At 32.9% G+C, this 23,130-nt stretch overlaps 1 protein-coding gene and 1 long non-coding RNA gene across 3 annotated transcripts in view; one reads left to right on the top strand and one right to left on the bottom strand.

Moving 5' to 3' along the window:
* LOC143199320 (CUGBP Elav-like family member 1) overlaps positions 1 to 23,130 on the bottom strand; it is a 631,257-nt gene that overhangs the window by 316,294 nt on the left and 291,833 nt on the right. The window lies entirely within an intron of this gene.
* On the top strand, positions 6,011 to 11,931 carry LOC143199326 (uncharacterized). The gene is made up of 3 exons (XR_013006410.1): positions 6,011 to 9,907; positions 9,975 to 10,647; positions 10,749 to 11,931. It is a non-coding gene; the product is annotated as an uncharacterized LOC143199326 (long non-coding RNA).

Here is a 23,130-nt window from a genome sequence, read left to right as displayed (position 1 = left end):
GGAAAGGTGTCGGATCTCGGATTTCTTCCTCTATTTATTCTTCATTTACGTCCATTCGGATTGTTCGCCTACTATTATTCTTGTTCTAATTCATATTTGTCGGTGAAATATACTTGTCTTAATTTTCTTGGTGTCTCTTCGATATTTTGTGATGGACCCTGTATAAACAATCGCAGAGCTGCAAGCTCATTACTTAGTTTTAACAGTTTTTGGTTTGCTGATTAGTTGCTTTCAACTTATTGTTTTCAATTATAAGTGCATTGAGATCCATATTATTTGATATATGTATGTAATTTTAGGTAAGATCTTGATTTCACTGCCCTAGTACTATAAGGGCGAAACTTGGAACGTCATTGTTTTGCGGCACGTATTCGGTTCGCTTTAGATTGACCTTGTCGCCGTACTTAGGGAATTTTTGAGACCCTTAACTGAAAGTTAACCGTAATAATATACAGACGTATATTTTGTTATGTGCCTAGAGTGTTGTTTTGTGAGAAGGGATAAACAAGTCTGGACTCTACAAAGGTCGACACCAAACTGTTAAATGTCTTGGGGCCATTTATATATCTGCTCTATACTGCCGATACCCCAACAATCAAAGAATCAGTACATGAAACATTTGCTGACGACGCAATTATAGTGGCAAAAGATGTATTTCCGTCTAAGGCTATAGAACAAGTACAAGTAGCGGTCAGCAAGATCTACAAATGCAGTAGAGACCGGAAAATACAGCTTAATAGCTCCAAATCTGGCCATGTAAATTTTGCGTTTCGGCAAAGTGACAAAAATTATCATATCACTTGACGACGAATATATATATCTCGATGGCAGATTAAATTGGAAACATCACGTGAGAGCAAATTAGACTCAGAGTCGAGCAACTGTACTGGTTAGTCGGAAGATACTCTCAACTTGATCTGAAATCAAAGTGAATGGTTTATCAGTCAATGATAATACCTATTTGGACCTATGGGGTGCAAATATGGAGTCGCTCTAAAACATCAAACCAGCTAGTAATTCAGCTTACCCAAAACAAAATTCCACGAATAATTATCGATGCTTATTGATCGTAACCAACGAAGAGCTGCATCATGAACTCGGAATCAAATGGATACGCGAAATGATTTTTGATAACTGATTCTGAACTCTTAAGCTATATTTTCCAGTCTCTAGTCCATTTGTAGATCTTGTTGACTGCCACTTAGACTTTTTCTACAGTCATAGGCAGAGATATGTCTTTTACTAAGATAATTCTGTCTGAAAATGTTCAAAGTACAATTTATTTTGTTGTTAGGATATCAACAATGTAGAGTAAATGGAGGAGTAGCTCCAAGACACTACTCTGGGGAAATCTAACCGAAATGGGTTTAAATGTTGAGAATGACTCTTCATGGGAGGCTCTAGGGTATCTTTTGGAAACATATGAGTCCATTAGTTGTCAATAATTGCGCGGTAAAAATGTGCTCCTCTTGTAGATTAATCCCAAATTCCATATTCAGTCAAAAGGTTGCAACGGAATTGTTGTGATGCAAATTTATCATGAATGGTTGGGACAGACATGTAAAATGTAAGCTACGCTAATTTTAGAATTCTTTCGGTTCTATTATTAGAGGGTCTAATTTATTAGACCTTTTAACTGAAGTGTTTAATATATATGACATGGAAAAGAACTATGACCTGATAAACAACATAATGTTCGCAATATATTGAAAGCCTGGTAAATATAGACAGGCAAAATGATACCAAGTAAACAGAACAGACGTGTTCAACAAGGATGATTCCCATGGGTTCGTTGTCAAATATTAAGGATAACGAGGGTTGATGAAAGAAAGAAAGAAGAAAGTATTGAATTGAATGAAGAAGAAATAATTGAATGAGCATTAATTGAAGTATTATTGAAAGCATAGAATTCCTGTCAATATTAGCCAATCTACACCTTTAGTTAATAGTAAGTACATACGATTTGAATCATAATCCTTTTCCCTTGACATATTAAGTAATATCTTTTAAATGTATATATGTGTATTCTTTATTATCAATTAAACTACTCGTCTTTGGGTATTAATTTACTCAAGGAAGAGAGAAAATATATTGTATTTAACTTAAAACCTTGCTTTTTCCACCGCATTTTAACAGGAATATTGCGGGGCAGTATTTCTTTTCTTAAATCAACTTTTCTATAACTGCTATTACTATGTGCACTTGATCGACTGTTGACTGGTAATTTCTAAATTCAAAGTGGAAATATAGTATTTTTATAAATAGTTTGACGCGACTTAAACGCGAAATTGGTAAATATACGAATATAACAACGTTGATGGTGAGAAAAATTACGAAGAACGTTGTTATAAACATTTTTTCTTGACCTAAGTATCCACTCACATGTTGAACGCTGGAAGGGTTTTTTTTATCTACTTCGTCTCTCCCTTCAGTCCAAATTACGCAAGGTGTGAGTGAATAAGATCCCAAAAAAATTCGCCATCTCTATCAAGCGTCGCCCTTGTCAGTTTCGCCATACGTAAAATTGAGTATATGAGTACCAGTTTGAATTAGAACTTTCCTGAGGCACGAATACCTTCGAAATAAGTAAAAGAGAAAAAAGTTTTACGGCAAGGCGACTGTCAAGATAAGAAATACCGAGTAGAGTTGATCATTTCCCCGGTGATTCGATTTCCGTTTCAACCCGCCTCCTTTTTTCCGGACTATTTTCGCCCAAAGTGTTTAATGTTGTTCTTTACGATAATGCCATATAATATACTCAGATATAATATCCAGATACCGAGAAATATATCCGATACCTTTCTGGAAATTGCTTTTTCCGCCTCGATACAAACAACATCTGAAAATATTTTATTTCTTATTTATGTATTTCCTTTTCTGTATAGTGTTCAGTATATAAGTATAAATATAAACATAAATATAAGAAATAAATTATTGAAAATGATTTATTTCCCAATTCTTGAAACTGTTGCTATATTTGCAGATGATACTGCAACCCTAGATATTGGAAATAATAACATTGAATCATGAAAAATTACAGCTATTACCAAAATACAACGCTGGACAGAAACGTGGTGTATCAAAATGAATCAAAAAATCTGTGCATATTGATTTCTTACACAAAAGAATCAAGCACGAGCCAGCATATATAAATCAACAAGTAGTCTCATATGGAAATACAGACAACTATTAACATAACCCTTGATGGATATATACATGCTTCAAAATAGGCCTCAGATTCGGCGGTCACCTCTTCATTCGATGAAAATTTCTTCCCAGCGGGTATTCTTTTGAGATCTGAGAACAGAACAGGAAATAGTCGCTGGTGGCCAGATCTGGAGAATACGGTGGATGAGGCAGGAATTCAAAGCCTTGTTTGTTTTGTTTTCACTGACTTGCGACAAGGTGCATTGACTTGGTGAAGCAGCAGTTTCTTTTCCTTTAAATGCGGCCGTTTTCGTTGATTTCGTCCTTCAAACGGTCCAATAACGCTATGTAATAGTCGCTGTTGATGGTCCTTCCTTTTTCAAGGTAACCAATGAAAATTATTCCATGCGCATCCCTAAATACAAACGCCATAACCTTGAGAGCCTACTGTTGCGTTTTCCCACGCTTTGGGGCGGGTTCATCATGTGCAGTCCACTCCGGTGACTGTCGATTGGACTTCGGAGTAAAATGATGAAGCCATGTTTCATCCGTTGTCACATATCGATGCAAAAACTCGGGTTTATTATGCTTCATCATCTTCAAACCCTGCTCCGAATCATCAACTCACGTTGTTTTTGGTCAAAAGTGAGCTCGCGCGGCACCAACTTTGCACAGATCTTTCTCATACCCAAATATTCGTCAATAATATAATGTACACGTGCAGTTGATACCTTTGGAGTGTCTGCTATTTTATTCAATTTCAATTTACGGTCATTCAAATTCATATTGTGGATTTTTTTAATGTTTTCGTCGGTAACAACCTCTTTTGCGTTGCTGCGTTCACCGTCTTCGGTGCTCATTTTACCACGTCTAAACTTAGCATACCAATACTTGATGGTTGATTTTCCTAGGGCAGTGACACCCGAAATTTCTTTTTATCCATTTATTTCACAATAACAAAAGTTGCTTCACTCAAAATGCTATAATTCACAAACTAATGATACGACAGTTGTCAAAATTATACACTCATCTTTTGAGGGTTAGGGCTCACTAAAAAACATATGGACTTAATTCTAGTAGCACCATCTATGACATCAGGCCAGGGACTTTTCAACTGACGTTATCATTATTGAGGTTCTATAGCTTCTTGATAATGATGGCATAGTCAGAGGATTGAAGAGATTATAAGCATTTTATCTTATTCTGTGAATATATAGATAAAACTTAGTTGCACATTAAAAACAGTGTATTGGAAAGTGATTTTTAATTTAAAATCATAGTATTAAAACCGTAGCAAATGCAATAAAAAAATAAATAGCTTATTAGTGTTACTAGATGCTATAATAAGACATCTTTTAATAATCTTGACACTATTCTAATTTTTATACGTTATACTAAATCTTCTTCAAAATTCTTCAATCTAATGTGGCTGTCCGATGATTTTTCTGTACCAAATTAGAACTATTTCAAATTTTAACTGAATAATAAATTGAGAGAACAGAAGGAGACACAGAAGACACAACAGAGGAGAGCTAAAATATTTTTCCATATCAACGTTTCAGTATATTGTGTACCTCTCAATGAAATTGTATCTCTGTGAGATTCAACTAAGAAAAGAACCCAACACAGCTTTCAATTGAAATTAAATTATATAAAGGAAATGTTCGACGCCTTCATCGAACATTATCCCCTTCGATGAAACTGAATTTTTATGCCAGATTGGAAGGGTGTCGTAACCATTAAAGACATTATCTTTATCGTAAAAATTTTACGCCTTTTAATATCAAAAAATTAATTTTCCTTCTGGAGTACCTCGTATTATATAATTAGAAATGTTACTTCTACTATTCTGAAATCATAATAACTTGATAATGTTGTGAAATAACTACTCAAAGTCATCAACATCACAAGAATTCCTTATATATTTGGTGACTTAATTTTACGGAATTAAATTTTATGACTATATTAATTAATATACACGAAGTGATCCAAGGCTGGTAACTAACAGCAACGTAGCAGCAATACTGCTACTGGACAACTCGCAAGAAATCAGTATATTGAAGCGAACCAAACCACATGAACTAGTTTAGTGCATAAGTGTATTTTTAACTTTAGCTTAAATAGACTAGTTTTATTATAATTTGGGTAATTGGGTACATACTGAATTATTAATCCCGTACACGCCTTGATTGTACACTAATGCAAGTACAACAGAACAGTAATAATAAATTAATTTGTGAAATAAGATTGTACTAAGCACATCAAATGTAAAATGTTTTTTCTTATATTATTTAATTAATACATTGTTACTAGTAGTTTCCATCTAACCTAAAATTTGTCTTTATGATAACTTAAATCTAGGTATATAACTAGGAGGACCCATCGGCCCTAACTCAGTCTCTGGTGAAATAATGTTTATACATGTCACAGATTAATTTTTCAATAAATGCACCTCACTACACAACACTACCCAAGATCAAATGGTTTGATTCTTTTGAGTCTGTGTCCTGTTCTGGTTGTATCAAAAAATTGCAATATTTCAATATTCGTATGAGAATGGAGTCTTTCCTCATGCCCCCTTGCAATTCTCTTGATTTCTTGACTGACTGTGGGTATCTGAAGGTATCGATGTAGGTAATCAGTCCTATAGTATTTGGGTGCACCCACAATACCTCTCAGGACTTTGTTCTGAAAAATTTCTATTTTATTTGTATTACCCCTTGCAGAATATCCCCATAACTGAACTCCGTATGTCCATATAGGTTTGAATATTTGCTTATATAATAGCAATTTGTTACGTACTGATAATTGTGGTTTTCTACTAATTAGCCAGTACATTTTCTTATATCTGAATTCCAGCTCCTTTCTTTTCTTCTTTATATGTTCCTTCCAGCAAAGTTTTGCATCGAGATTCATTACCTAGATATATCTAGCGTTGTGGCTATATGGAATGATAGTGTTATTTAATGTTATTGGTGCTTGTACGGTCTGTTTATAGGTGAACTGCACATGTACAGATTTACTTCCATTAATTCTTATTTTCCAAGCTTGTGTCCAATTATTTATATTGTCACTTGCCTGTCGTGAGCTTCTTCACTATTGTCTCCGACAGCTGTAATCGCAGTATCATTAGCAAATGTAGTAATCGTGATATTTTCCATTTGTGTTATATCACAAGTGTAAAGTAGATAAAGTATTGGTCCCAGTACACTTCCTTGTGGTACACCTGCTTTAGACTCTTTTATTGTAGAGTAAGCTTCTTCCTGTTTGATTCTAAACATTCTGGTTGTAATATATGATTTTAATAGTTCGGTGTGTTGTTTTGGTAGCATTTTCTGTGGTTATTCTGTGGACCTGGTCAATTGTTGAATGCTTGCTAATAAACCCAAACTGGTATGTTGGTATTAGGTTTTCTCTCTCTACGATCAGTTTTATTCTTTTCAATAGGAGTTTTTCAAAAACCTTAAATATTACTGACTGATATTTGGTGACTTCCCAGTGTTTGGGATCATTATAATTTCCGCCATCTTCCAAATGTCACGTATTGATCAAGTTGTTGAACCACTGAAAAAACGTTTTTGTAATTATTTTGTAATGGTTATAGTAGTAATAATTTATAGCTTAAGCTAAATAATTATACCATCATGTTTAACGAGCAATGAAATTTCAATTTTGCAGATGATAATATGAGCGAACAGGAACATTTACAAAATCTAATAGCGGCTAAATGTTTTTTTTATTATCAGCTATGATTTGCATTTCAAGGGATCTAAATCCGAACACCTAATTAGCGCTGAAACTCGTCCAAGCCGGCATCAAATCGAAATTTGTTTGCATTGTTTTTAGTGGCTGTGCCAAATGATACATCGAACTAAAGACTAATTTCATAATTGCTACAGCTGTTCGATACAAATATCGCTTTTGTACCTCTTGTTGTACCTTGATATCCTGTCGACGCAAAGCTAATTATTATAAATGATCGTGTATTACACATGTAGGTCTCTGTTTAGCAGAATAAAATCGGTAAAAGGAGATTTCTAAACTAGAAAAAATTGCACTTTTACAGGGAAAACATTATTTTTCATAAATATAACGTATCAGTCATCTTATTCGTCGGTTTTAGCTCTCTCTCACTCTCTCTCTCTGTGCTAAAGCTATGCTGAGGACCCCTAACAAATTATTTCTTTGGAGATGGATTTTTATTGAACAAAAAGTCGACGAATAAGAGATATTAGAATACATGTAATAAAATTGAGGGTCATTTGTACATCTATAATTTCGTTGTAGAGGTTTAAAAAATTTTACCACTCTCTAGAAACCAAACTTTCAAAGCATGTGGAAAAATATTTTCTATAAATCGACTGGATTATTTCAGAACCTCCACTTCAAATGGAGATGATTGGCTTGCAAGCATATATTTCTATTCTGAAGAGTTTTGGAGTAAATATGTGCCATAAACCTATGAAGATCACATAATATTATACCCCAACATATCAGGTCATCTGTCAAACGTTGTGATTTAAGGATTGTTCACTATTTTTGAGTGATTTTATGCTTAGTAGGCAGTTATTAGTCAAGATCGACCATCTGGTAACATTCGAATGTCATTGGTAATTGACTCATTTCCATATATCTTCATAAAACGTTTGGCACTGACAGGTTATGGTAGGGATAATGTGTTCTTTTAGTGCCTATGATTTTCGTTATTTTAATATGTTACTATATTTTAACATTCATATCATGTATATTTCTGATTTTATATTGAACATATTGTCAAAAGTAGTTTTAGTAACATAACATATCGTTTTTAAACTATTCCCTTTACTCTATTATGAAGGGAACATAATTAGCTAAATAAATTGTAGTCCGTTGGGCGATCACTAGTTTATACAGATATGTTATATATTGCAGCATTATGGCTCTGGCTAGTGGCATGTTATTCTTTTTTGTATTCATTGAAGCAATTAGAATCAAGTTAATTATCAAGAAAAGAAGAGAGGTTGACGTTGAATTGGCAATCGTTCCACAGTAACTCAAAGCATTTCTTGGTATGGTTAAGTGGGGTTCTTGCAAAGGAATCGCAGCTGAAGCTGTAAGGTAACAAAAGTTATTGAAGGTATTCAAATACGTAAACTATTCCAAGTAAGAAACATTCAAGCATTGAAAAACACTCCCAGTTTACGGAATTCTTGGCATATGCGTTCAAAGAAAGTAGAGTCAAAGTATAAAGCTACCAAAGGCGGGCGTAGTAGACGTGTAGTTGCTGCGAATTAACGTAGTTTATTGAAATTTGGATACAAGCTTGCAATTTAGAGCCACCAAAGGCACAATTTCTTGGCAATAAATTGTTGGAACCTGAAGTCACTTAAATTTGTAAAGCATTCCATGTGATACCATGAAAATTTCGGTAGAAATAGTGCTATTTCGTAGATCTTCAAAGGCATACTGGCGGACGAAGGTATTGTACAATCGATACAAAAACTATTTTACAACTATAACTAATTCGGACAGGACAACGGACAAATGTGTTACTTTGCTTTCACGACTCTGGCTACGTTAATCATGTGCAGGAGCCATATTTATACCTTCAGGGTCGATTTGTATTGCCGTTCAGCAATTAGCCTCTTCTTTCTTTGAATAAAACATTTTCTAAAGCAAATTAATAGCTTTTTTGCTCATCTTACAACTGATATACGACTATAAGGAAATCTATTTTCCCCCAAATAAAAAGATGTATAGGAGTACAAGTGAAAAGTGCAATTTAAAAAGAACACGATGTTTTTGCACTATGCAGAACAAAGTAAATACGTCCGCTACGATACCGAACCATATTCCCCCCCTCGACTGGAAGAAAAAACCCTAAGCTGATTAAACAAACCCCCTCGGAATGTTTTTCCGAATCGAGAACTGTTTAAACTTCTCGAATCCTCCACTTCACATCATCAGCGTTTTTTCCTCTTTTCCGTTCTTTCGTTGTGGGTCGATGCGGATGCCTTCGAAGCTAATTTCGAGCCACTACCTACCCCCCGCCCCTCTCATGCAGACAAATCTCCAGCGCCGGGGCTAATTGGCTTAATTGGGCCTGGAAGATTTAAACGGGATCCGCGCGCCGTCCTCTTCCCCGTCGAACGGCCACACCGCCGCCTCCACCAGCGGCGGCAGCAAGTAAATAGCCGTGAATAGCGCGTACGTAACGCAAATTCCCATTGTTCCAGGACCGAAATTAGATCTGCAGCTGTTTGGGAACAATAACGCGCCTCGATGTACGTAAATATCCGTGCATTTCGGCCCTCGACTCTGAGCGTAACTGCGATATATCGGAATGGGATATGCATCGGGTTTTGAAATACGTTAGATGCGTGAGCGAGCTGAACGATCGAATCAACATTCCTTTGCTGACGCGTGATTGTATTGAATGTGCCGTTTTTAACAGACTTCGAAAAAGGAGGAGGTTCTATGTTCAGCTGTATGTTTTTTTTAATGTATGTTCGCCGATTTCTCCGTCATTTATGGAACGATCTTCGAAATAATTTTTTTATTCGAAAGAGTGCACCTCCGACGTGGTTCCGTTGGAACCAGGTCAGGATCTGTTGGGGGGAAGGGGGGATATCGAGGGAAAACCCGAAATTTAAAAGGCACGTACAATATTTTCACATATTTTTTATCTAAAATAATCAGATATTTGGGTATAATGTTGAGTAGTTCAGTGTAAAAGCTATTCAGTTTGCTTTTAAACACTAACCATATCATATGAGAAATCGTAGAAAAATTTTGGCCAACTATTTCTATGGTGTAATGGTTAGAACTTTAAGTATTCAGTCTCGAAGGTTTCGGGTTCGATTCCCAACGGGGCAGCAAATTTTTTTGTTCTAGTTTAGTTGGAACATTTGTCAAATCACCTAGACCAGGTAGCGAACCCCAGGGCCTGAAACGTTCCTTATTTTCAATTATTGTTACTTTATTCCTATTTTTCCTCATATGGGCTGTACTTTTTCTTAGACTACCCATTGTAATACTTAATAAAATAAGTGCTTAATTTATTGAGTAAATATCTAATACTAAAAAGAGAAACAGAATATTTTTAACATCTAAATTACTTACTAAAAATTAAAAAATAATCAAACTTAGATTTTTAAAACAAACAACATTTTAAAATAAAATATGCAAATAATAATCGTTGTAATAACTAAATAAAAATAAACAAAAACCTTATTTAACTTTCTACTACACGTATTTTGTATTCTACTATATACACACTATTTAGCTTAATACCTACCCATATCTATTTATCTATTTACAATATTATTTTAACTACTACTAGGTGATAAATTTGAAGTCGGTGGCGAGCCCAACAATACAAAAAAAAAAGAAATTTTGTGACATATACAGATGATTAAATTACGAACAAAATAAATCTAATATGTTGCTCATTTCATCTTAGATCTTTCATATATGCTTAGTAAAATCTGAATTTACAAATTAACTTACTACTGTTCTATTGTACTTGCATTAATAGACAAGCAAGACGAGTACGGGATTTTACATCAGTCTGTATTTCCCAAATTAAAATAGAACTAAATTACTTAAGCTAAAGCTTAAAGTATAAGTGTATTATACACTAAACGAGCGATCGGCATTGGTAATTAGTCGCAGAACTTTATTTTGAGTGCGTTGGATTACTAGTTAGCTTGATGTCTTACTGTCATCCCATATTTACATACCATAGGTCCAAATTGGCTTTATCATTGACTGATAAACCAATTTCTTTTATTTTAGGTACAGTTGCTTGACTGTGAATCTAATCTGCTCTGCTTTTTGTCTAACATGATGTTTTCAATTTAAACTACATCGAGATATATTCCGAGGTATTTAGCTGATTCTGTTTGAGGAATCGGGCACCCGTCAAGTGATATAATTAGGTTTTTATCATTTCGCCGCACCGCAAAATTAACATTTGGAGCTATTAAGCTATATTTTCCAGTATCTAGTGGATTTGTAGATCTAGTTGACCGCTACTTGCTCTTTTTCTATAGCCTTAAACAGAGATACATCTTTTACCATGATAACTCTGTCGTCGGCAAATGTTCCTAGTATTATCTTTAGTTATTGGGATACCAGTAGTATAAAGCAGATACAGAAATAGTCCCAAGACTTAACAGTTCGGTCTCAATTATCGACGAGTCAAGACGTGTTTTTGGGATATCAGCAGTGCAGAGGATGGAGTGGTCCCGAGACACTACCCTGAGGAACTCCATTTGTTGTTATGACGTTATTTTTGTCCCATTTAATGTAAATATAATTTGTTTAAACCCAAATTTGTAACAAGAGCGTTGTTTTGCTGTATGTGAAAGTTCAAATAAAATTTATTATTTTATAAAGGTCTCTGCTCCAGCGCAGAAATGGATTTTAACAGTAAACAATGATGAGTTTACGATTTACAATATGATAATGAGTAAAATTACCGATACAAGATTAATTATGCCACAAGAATTTAAATGGGTATTAGTCAAATTCAATAAATACCTGTCATAAACGTACTAATATCTGCAGGCGATATGAAAACAGGTCCAATTACCATAAAACATTCGACGGGCGTGCCGCTAACAAGACGGTATCAGAAAAATCAGCTGTTCAAATCGGTTGGCGCCTATGTCCATGTGAGCAGTGGAGGGGACAGAGGAAATGGTGTGCACGTGGAGGCGGCAAGTTGTTAAGTTACGAAAAGCTTTAGGCGGCGGACCGTGTTGGTTAAATTTAGACGAGACAAATAGGTGTAAATAATTCTAATGGTAATTTGCCCGCTGAAAATTGACCAATCACTTGCCGTTTGCCTTATTACCCGCTTAAGAGCGGGAATAATAGGCGCGGATCCAAAAACGCGACGATATATTCGTGTTTGCCAGTAGTGAAATGTACATAGAACCTCAATTAAATAATTTTAACGTCGAAATGTTAGCCTGGAGAAAAAATCATTTCGTTTTTGAATAATGGCATTTTCTGGTTTTACTCTGGTAAAGAAACTCTGGTTTCTGGTAAAGAAAAACAGAGCGACTAATTGAAAAACTGCACGAAGTGTTTCTCGCGAGCATCTATTTAAATCAAAATTACATCATCAAGACAGTTTTGCAGAGTCGGATTGGACAAAATCATAAAACAGACAAAAAACACTAAAATATGTGAGATCTAGTGCTCTGATAGAAGACAATGTGTTCTCTATTAGTTAATTGCTGACAATTGAGAGTAGAGCTAAGACTTGGCCAAGTTTGGGTAGCCCATGACCAGAAAATCCTTTCCAATCCGATCAAACACTTAAAATAAACTCAAGGAAGCTGGGCTTTATAATAACTTGTTAACAAAATAAACATATCCTACTTAATTAATATAATGAGTTGATAAATATAAAATAACGCAAGAAAATTATTATATCGCTGAAATAAAAATATTGGTATATAAGTTTCTACTCGATTTGTTGTATTCACTAGACTAGAAAACGAAAAATTGAACATTTTGATATATTACGAGGAACTGTTCGACGAATCGTATGTTATTGGACTAATGTTCATGCAACTTCTAAAATTTTAGTTATACAAAATAAAGTTATATTTCCAAAACAAATGTGGGTTTTATTTTTGTTGAGAAATTTATGTATTCTAAAAGGATTTAACATGAAACCTTGTTTCCTATGTTCCTATGTCGAGTTTTATGTAGAATCGAAAGGTAGTACAGTGAGTTCAGTTTTAAGTTATACAGTGAAAAGAATTTTAAAAAATCAGTAGTATCTTATATCTTAAAATCTACAATTTATAGTGAAATTTAATATGGATTTTCGTTTCTTTCATAATAAAATACATATATTTTGATACACATGACATACATAAGTTTTATCTTAATCCGAGAGGTAAAGGTTATTTGAACTTTTTCCATATATATATGTAGTCGTGAAAATTTGCGATGTTTGGCCATTTTCAAGTTTTTTGCTGTCATTTGCGTTCAATTAATCGTAGGATAATAAAAATCACAGGAATTATTAAGAATTTAATTCTGAATCGATTGGTGGTATAGACGTTTCTGTAAATATCTTAGTTTTTAAATTATACATTTTAAAGTGTATGTTAAAAAAACGAGTGAATGTCTGATTATGTCACGTATCTTGAAAATTATAAGTCCTACAGTAGTTTCACATGGATTTTCGTTTCTTTCGTATCAAGGTACATATATTTTGAGAGTTTTATCGTTATCCGAGAGATAGAAATTTTTGATAGTTTTTCCATATATATAGTCGTTAAAATTTGCGATTTTTAACCATTTTCAGGTTTTTTGCTGTCATGTCGGTTCAAGAAATCGCAGGATAATAAAAGTAACAGGAATTATAAAGAATTTAATTCTGAATCGAATGGTGGTATAATTGTGTCTGTAAGTATCTTAGTTTTTAAATTATAGATTTTAAAGTGTATTTCCAAAAAACGAGTGAATGTCTGGTTATGTCACGTATCTTGAAAATTATAACTCCTACAGTAATTTAACATGGATTTTCGTTTCTTTCGTATCAAAGTACATATATTTTCAGAGTTTTATCGTTATCCGAGATATACAAATTTTTGGTAGTTTTTCCATATATATAGTCGTTAAAATTTGCGATTTTTGACCATTTTCAAGTTTTTTGCTGTCATTTCCGTTCAAGTAATCACAGGATAATAAAAATAACAGGAATTATAAAGAATTTAATTCTGAATCGAATGGTGGTATAATTGTTTCTGTAAATATCTTAGTCTCTAAATTATACATTTTAAAGTGTATTTTTAAAAAACGAGTGAATTTCTGATTATGTCACGTATCTTGAAAATTATAAGTCCTACAGTAATTTAACATGGATTTTCGTTTCTTTAGTATCAAAGTACATATATTTCCAGAGTTTTATCGTTATGCGAGATATACAAATTTTTGGTAGTTTTTCCATATATATAGTCGTTAAAATTTGCGATTTTTGGCCATATTCAAGTTTTTTGCTGTCATTTCCGTTCAAGTACTCGCAGGATAATAAAAATCACAGGAATTATAAAGAATTTAATTCTGAATCGAATGGTGGTACAATTGTTTCTGTAAATATCTTAGTTTTTAAATTATACATTTTAAAGTGTATTTTCAAAAAACGAGTGAATGTCTGGTTATGTCACGTATCTTGAAAATTATAACTCCTACAGTAATTTAACATGGATTTTCGTTTCTTTCGTATCAAAGTACATATATTTTCAGAGTTTTATCGTTATCCGAGATATAAAAATTTTTGGTAGTTTTTCCATATATATAGTCGTTAAAATTTGCGATTTTTGACCATTTTCAAGTTTTTTGCTGTCATTTCCGTTCAAGTAATCACAGGATAATAAAAATAACAGAAATTATAAAGAATTTAATTCTGAATCGAATGGTGGTGTAAAAATCTTGGTTTTTGAATTATACATTTTAAATTGTATTTTCAAAAAAACGAGTGAATTTCAGTCTATGTCATATAACTTAAAAACTGTACTTTCTAAAACAATTTAATATAGATTTTCGTTTCTTTCGCATCAAGGTACATACATTTTGATGGTTTTATCTTGATCAGAGAGACAAAGGAATTTAGCATTTTTCCATGTGTGATTTTTTTCCATTTTCAATTATATTAATTATTATTTTCGTTCAAGTAACCACAACTTAATAAAAATCACAGAAATCATAAAGAATTTAACACTGAATCGAGTAGTATTATAATAATTCTTGGGTAGCTATTAATTTTTAAGTTATACTACGAAATGCGAATTTCAAAGATTAAGTGAATTACTGTTTATGTCACATATCTTAGAAACTATAAAATCTGATGAATTATACTTCTGGCTGATTTGGTAACATCCATTATCATAATATAATGTTAAAATGTTAAAGTTGCTGTGTTAATATTGGTGACTAAAAATTTTGAAATAATTTATTCGTTAAACTCCCCTCTGTCTTGTGGATCTACTTATATCTCAAAAAATTCTCCAGTGAAAGGCGATCGATTTTATTAAATGAGTAATATGGCAACTTTTGCAACTTTAAATTCAACAGTATATGTATTTCTTCATTGAAATCAATTAAATGCTTTTTATTAAGTTAAAATATATAACAGATAGTGTCGTTCCGACTTCAGCGAATCTTCGAAACGATATCAAATCTCGATGCACTTAGAAAACAGTTCATGGTAATCCAGACGGATCCAATCTGGGTCGCGCCGGTTATTGACTCTCTCGATAACGGGATTATTGTCAAATTGCGGCCAAAATTTAATCCGCTCCCTCGGGAACCTCGTCCGCCCCACCCAATATGATAGACATTGTGCAGTTCCGCTTTATTAGTCAGTAAAATTTTACATCATCGACGTTACGTGGAATTTATTCGGAGTTTCGTCAGGCCGAGATCGGAATTATATCGACTACATTGTAGTGAGGGTTGCGTTTTATGGTCTTTGAATGTGTAATGAAAGAAACCACCCTCATGTTGTTGGGGATGATTACATAAGGAATTAAGGCTTTATATTTTCGTAATTTCCTTAATAACATACCAATCAACAATCAGCATGTATCTCTTTTCTCTGTCACTACTTCAGCCTTCAAAATAAGACCCGAAATCAGGAAATATCAATATCTTCTTCTGTCTGGAAGTCGTAGAAATAAACGATGTTTTAATATCTGAATTTTACAAATCAATTTATTAACAAGGTGACACCATCTACTTCTAAAACAGCTACAAGGTTCTAAATAGTTTGCAATAGTTCAGATCATACTCCAGTGATTCTGACGTTGAGCGAAAATATGATAGAAAAGAAAGAAACCCAACGTTAACAAAAGAACAGACTGGAGAGGATTTGCTGAAGAATTTAAGAAACGAATTCAACTAAATGTACCCCTCAAGACAACTGAACAATTAAATTTTCAAGCAGAAAAATTCGTAGTAGATATTCAACAAGCTTCTTGGAATAATACTTCAGAAATTAAGAGTACAACTAAAGGAATTAATTATCCAAAAGAAGTGAAGGAAATGGTAGCTGAAAAACGTAAATCACGTAAAAAATGGAAAAAAACCCAACACCTGAAAATAAAAATGGTTTAAATAATATAACCCAAAGACTGAAAAGAGAAATACTGGAAATTAAAAACAAAACCATAAGTGACTATCTGAGAAATTTAACACATGATAAAGAAACTGAATACTCACTCTGGAAAGCCTCAAAATATCTAAAGCCCTCATGTCTACACAGTCCACGTATAAGAGATATATGTGAATATCCAGAAAAAAATTTCAAACCCAACGAAACTAATATTGAATATAATTTGCCGGACATAGAAGCATGATTGAATTAGTTACGCCGACAGAGCTAACCAAAGTTATTAAAACTGACATTAAACCCAGGAAATCACCAAGCTATGATTTAATAACAGGAGAACTACTGCAAAAAACTACCAAGAAAGGGCATAAAGGTGCATAAACCTCACCAACTTCAACAAAATGTGTGGCATTAAGGCCTTATTCATAAACTACAGAAAATGTTACCAAAACAACTCACCGAACTACTGAAATCGTACATTATAACCAGAAAGTTTAGAGTCAAACAAGAAGAAGCTTATTCTACAATAAAAGAAGCTAAATTAGGTGTACCACAAGGAAGTGTACTGGGGCCAATGCTTTATCTACTCTGCACTTGTGATATACCACAAATGGAGAATATTACGATGGCTACATTTGTTGAAGTTACTGCGATTATAGCTGTCAAAGACAATAGTGAAGAAGCCTCACAAAAATTACAACAGGCAAGTGACAATTAACGAAAGTAATTCTGTCCAAGTGCAGTTCTCTTACAATCAGACCGTACAAGCACCAATAAAATTAAATAATACTATCATTCCATATGCCAACAACGCTAAACATCTCGGAATGGATCTTAATGGAAAACTTCGCTAGAAGGAACATATAAAGAAGAAAAGAAAAGAACTGGAATTGAAATATAGGAAACTGTACTGGGTATTTGGAAGAAAATCACAATTATCAGTACATAATAAATTGCTATTATATAAGCAAATACTGAAACCTATATGGACATACGGAGTTCAATTATGGGGATATTCTGCAAAAAGTAACATAAACAAAATACAAATTTTTCAGAACAAAGTCCTGAGAGGTATTGTGGACGCAGCCAAATACTATAGGACTGATTAACTACATCGAGACCTTGAGATACCCACATTCAGTCAAGAAATCAAGAGAATTGCAAGGGGGCATTAGGAAACACTCCATTCTAATGAGAATATTGAAATATTGCAGCTTTTGGGTACCACGAGAACAAGACACAGACTCAAAAGAATCAAACCATCTGATCTTCTGTAGTGTCGTGTAGTGAGGTGCATATAATAAAAGAAAATACAGCAGTGACATGTATAAACATTGTTTCACTAGAGACTAAGATAGGGCCGATGGGCCCTCCTAGTTTTATACCTAGATTTCAGTTATCATAAAGACAAATTGTAGGTTAGTCGGAATCGACTAGTAACAATGTAATAATTAAATAATAATAATAAAAAAGTTTGCAACAGAATGTTGTCCATTCTTGTGCCAAAACGTTCCTCATTTGGTTCAGTGATGTTGTAGATACAAATCTTCACCTCACGTTTTATTACTCTTTATTATTGGTGATGTCTAGATAGTCAATCAAGTAATTGATCATATTAACCATGATCCATCGGACTGGACTGTTTATGACTGTTGCAATATTTCTTTCGCAGCTTAGTATTGGATACTGTTATAAAGGAGAAACCCTTTGTAGTCGTAGCTGTTTTTACTGCAGTCGTACTGCTTTTATCAAAACAGTATTACTCAAGTTCCTATAAAAAATAAAACATAGCCGTAGCTTTATTTACACAGAAGCAGTGTTGCTAACATGTAACAATATGTAATATATTGCATACTATTGCATAGGTAACTATATTATATTATAATTATTTTTCAAATTAACAAAGAAGTAATTAATGCCAAACTAAATCTGACTAAATCGATTGAAATTTGATGATATTTAGCCTGAATCAGCTATTATTATGAACGTATAATATTATATTGTTACACGTCATTTATTTGTAATTAAATTAACGAAATGTCATATTTGCAAAACGTCTATTTCAATAAATGGCGGCGAGTCCGATTGCGAAATTCATTGTTCGGATTTATATTTAAATTTCCACCAATTATATACGTTAAATAAAGCAATCATCGATTTGTTGTCAATCGGTTTCGTTATAATGCCCATTTTTTCAAAGTTTTTAATTGAATTATGTAATATAAAGCTATATACTTTCAATAAATATCGATGTTTGATTAAGAAAATATAAAGTCTTTTTTTTTCTTATGACGCTGGCTGAAAATGGGGGACTGGTACCAAATCAGGTGAATAAGGTGGTGATTAGATGATGTTTGTTGAGTTTTTATTCAGAACTTCTTCCACAGTGACAGCCTCATGTAACTGTCCATTATAATGTTGCGAAATCGGATAGTTTTCTACCTAGTAGTTTGTTCTCCCACGAAATTTCTGATTTATACGATTTTAGATACCTGTTAAAGACATTAGTTATTGAACATATTGAGTTAAAAAATGAAAATAAAAATCCAGTTAAATTTCAAACAAATTAAAAAACAGACAAAGAGACAGGTACTTCCTTGGCCGAATCAATGAGCTGTAAAAGTATGTATAATGTGTATATAATGTAATCTAATAAGGACGTCCTTGTATTTTAGAAAATATTTCTTTTTGTGAGAGTTTTTATAAACAAAATATAAATAATATTTATTTCTTTGGTACATTATTATAGGAAATATATAACATATTCTATTGTATGAACAAGTTCTAGAAAAGCATAAAAAATAACAAGACATAATCAAAAAGAAGTATAATTGAATAAAAATCTCTGAAACTGGAAATTTCGATCGGTAAAAAACGAAAATAAAACCCGTTTTTCTTCTTATATAAGTGGTCCGGGATTTTTTTTAAACATTACAACAGCTTTATTTTTTATCTTTTGTTTTTTGCATATTTTTCTTAAAATAAAACTGATATGATAATAAAACCTTATCTGCCATATTCGGCGTAGAATTTTATATATTGCGTTATATTTTTATCATTACAATTATATTTGAAGTAACATTACATGATGCAAATATGGGATTGTACTAAGTCATCAAATTGACTAGTAAACCAATACTACCAAAACAAAGTTCTTGGATTAATTACCAATGTTTATGGCTACGTAACCAACGATTAACTGAGCGATAACCTCGAAATCAAATGAATGCACCAAATTATTCAAGATTTCACAGTAAAATATGAGAAAAGCTTATTAAATGACACCATGACATGACAAGGGGCAATTTTGTAAAATAAATTTTTTGTTCACCTCTGTACTCTACATACTTTTTCCACCGACGTGGATGCTTGAATATTTCTTCCTCATAAAAAGTTTGAGGGCGAATTGTTTGTCAGCCAATTGTGCACATACTCCTCTACGTCTTCATTGCTTTCAATTCTTTTGACTCCAAGTGATCCTTTCAAGGGTCTAAGCAAAAAATAATCACAATGTGGCAAATCAGGGCTATAAGGAGGGTGCTCGAAGGTTTACCAACGCATTTTCCCCAATTTATTCCTTGTCAAAACCACGGTGTGGGGCCTGGCGTTGACACTGACACAAGTTGATTAGTGATGATGGACTGCTGAGTATTATTCAATCCTTAGCCGCGATCACCTTCAATAAGCTTTTGAACAGCATTTATGTTGTCATTCGTGAGACTTCGTCGATCATTACTTTCATTTTCGATACGTTTTCGCCCATTCACGAATTCTCTGACCGACGTTTACACTTGGTTCTGAGACAATGTAGCATCTTCAAACATCACCTTCAAACCAGTGTCCACTTCCGATAGTTTAACGCCTTCATTAGTTAAAATCTTTATCATGACACGTTGTGCAACAGATGAAGGTACCTCGCGCTCAGTCATGGCTGTACTGCGGACAGAACCCCCTCCTCATAAACCAAAGAACACAGTATCAAATCCTCTACGTCGGACGTACTAACTTAGATATATATTTGATTCCCCCTCGTATATAAAGTAACTATAACTTAAGGTCTAGTTACTTTAATTTAAGTAAACATATTTGGGAATTAAATACTGAATACAGACTTATGAATGAATGAGGTAAAAAATCTGGTTGGACATACAATGGTAATGGCATTTCTGGGATAATTTAATTGAAACCCATGGACGAATCTTTTGGTATTCGTGGAGAGTATCTTAAAAAAACCCAATAAAACCTTGATAAATAATTATCAAGCTACCATCGGTATAAAAGACCTCTCCCAAACGATCGTATACGTGGTGTTAAACGCTTCATAAAATATATAAGACAGTAAAAGCATTAAAGCTGGTTCTACGTTGATGGACTGGTTCGTGAGCCAGACGATATTCGATCATTATTAAAGGAAAAGGTTTTTTCGCGTTAACTGAAGAGATACGCTACGGTCTAACTTAAATTTATAAAGGGCGGTGAGCTTATGGAGAATGATGTGTTTGTCTCAGTTGTCGATATTCTCTGTGCGCGATCGGGACTTCCAATAGGATTTCGTGGATAATGGAAAAAGTTGCCCGAACTTAAATTGCACGGAAAATTTGTTTTGTTACCGCACTGTAACGGTTATATAATCAGTTTATAATTATATCCGATCAATCTAAGTATATATATCGTTTTTTTCGTGCAATATTTAATTATAATACACTATTTTATTTATATCAAAGTGAGCCATAGTCCATCTAAACGAGTAGTGATGGAGAGTCTTGTATCTCTCGTATATATCTATAGTTTTTAAGTTATATAAAGAAGAATGCATTTTCAATCTAATGGTGGTACAATTGTTTGTAAGGGTGTTTTTGTTGTCATTCCTGTTCAAGTAACCGCATGATAATAAAAATTACAGAAATTATAAAGAATTTAACGCTGAATCGAATGATGGTATAATTGTTTTAGTAGACGTTTTAGATTTTAAGTTATAGAATGAATAGCGTATTTTCAAAAAACGAGTGAATTTCTGGTTACGTCACGTATCTTGAAAATTATAAGTCCTACGTCAATTTAACATGGATTTTCGTTTCTTTCGCGTCAAGGTACATATATTTTGAGAGTTTCATCTTAATCCGAAAGGTAAAGATTTTTTGAACTTTTTCCATATATATAGTCGTCAAAATTTGCGATTTTTTGCCATTTTCCAGATGTTTGTTGTCATTCCTGTTCAAGTAACCGCATGATAATAAAAATTACAGAAATTATAAAGTATTTAACGCTGAATCGAATGATGGAATAATTGTTTTAGTAGACATTTTAGATTTTAAATTATAGAATGAATAGCGTATTTTCAAAAAACGAGTGAATTTCTGGTTATGTCACGTATCTTGAAAATTATAAGTCCTACGTCAATTTAACATGGATTTTCGTTTCTTTCGCGTCAAGGTACATATATTTTGAGAGTTTCATCTTAATCCGAGAGGTAAAGATTTTTTGAACTTTTTCCATATATATAGTCGTCAAAATTTGCGATTTTTTGCCATTTTCCAAATTTTTGTTGTCATTCCTGTTCAAGTAACCGCATGATAATAAAAATTACAGAAATTATAAAGAATTTAACGCTGAATCGAATGATGGTATAATTGTTTTAGTAGACGTTTTAGATTTTAAGTTATAGAATGAATAGCGTATTTTCAAAAAACGAGTGAATTTCTGGTTACGTCACGTATCTTGAAAATTATAAGTCCTACGTCAATTTAACATGGATTTTCGTTTCTTTCGCGTCAAGGTACATATATTTTGAGAGTTTCATTTTAATCCGAGAGGTAAAGATTTTTTGAACTTTTTCCATATATATAGTCGTTAAAATTTGCGATTTTTTGCCATTTTCAAGATTTTTGTTGTCAATCCTGTTCAAGTAACCGCATGATAATAAAAATTACAGAAATTATAAAGAATTTAACGCTGAATCGAATGATGGTATAATTGTTTTAGTAGACGTTTTAGATTTTAAGTTATAGAATGAATAGCGTATTTTCAAAAAACGAGTGAATTTCTGGTTACGTCATGTATCTTGAAAATTATAAGTCCTACGTCAATTTAACATGGATTTTCGTTTCTTTATTGTCAATATTGTCGATTCTTTGCTATTTTCCAGTTTTTTGTTGCCACTCCTGTTCAAGTAATCAGTCAATCATAGCAATTCCTCACCGAAGGTGTAATTGCTCTATACAAAAAGTAGAGCTATCTAATTAAGTTTAGAAATCATTCTGATCATATTTAAAAAAATATATTTTAACAATAAAAATATATAATGGTGAAGTAAACCAATTATTCCATTTATTCGATTGAGGAAATATAGGGTTTTGAAGAATTTTGGTAAATACATATATTCTGTTATATTATTTCCTATTCTATATATGCATGTATTATATCCTATATATGTAATTCCTAGAACGTCTAAATACTTTCTGTATTTGTATCAGTAGCACTTTTTAATGCTCTACGTTATAGTGGTTTAAATAGAAGGCATTATTTCCCCAGATATCCCGCTCAATATCAGAAGAAGCTTAATTATTTGAATAGTAAGACCTAATAGGTTCATAGTTTGCGTTTTAGAGAAGTTTTAGTTAAGTCAAGTTAAGTCCATTATGTCAACTGTTTATAATTGATTTTAAATACATAATATATCGTTATTTATAGATCCTTTTGCAGTGTCATTAGGAAACTAAAATACGAATACAACTTTAGCATCAGTAGAAGTCAATCTGCATCAATCAAAATAATCTATATATTTAATACCTGTATATTAATCAGTCTAGAAAAAAGAAAAGTACATATAAAGTTACATTTTATTCTATTTGTAGGGACAATAATTT

This window comes from Rhynchophorus ferrugineus, unplaced genomic scaffold (genome assembly GCF_030347505.1).
Source record: "Rhynchophorus ferrugineus isolate W39M unplaced genomic scaffold, kcgeb_rfMv2 rfM7, whole genome shotgun sequence".
NCBI lineage: Eukaryota > Metazoa > Arthropoda > Insecta > Coleoptera > Curculionidae > Rhynchophorus > Rhynchophorus ferrugineus.
This window is presented reverse-complemented; position numbering and strand designations above follow the sequence as displayed.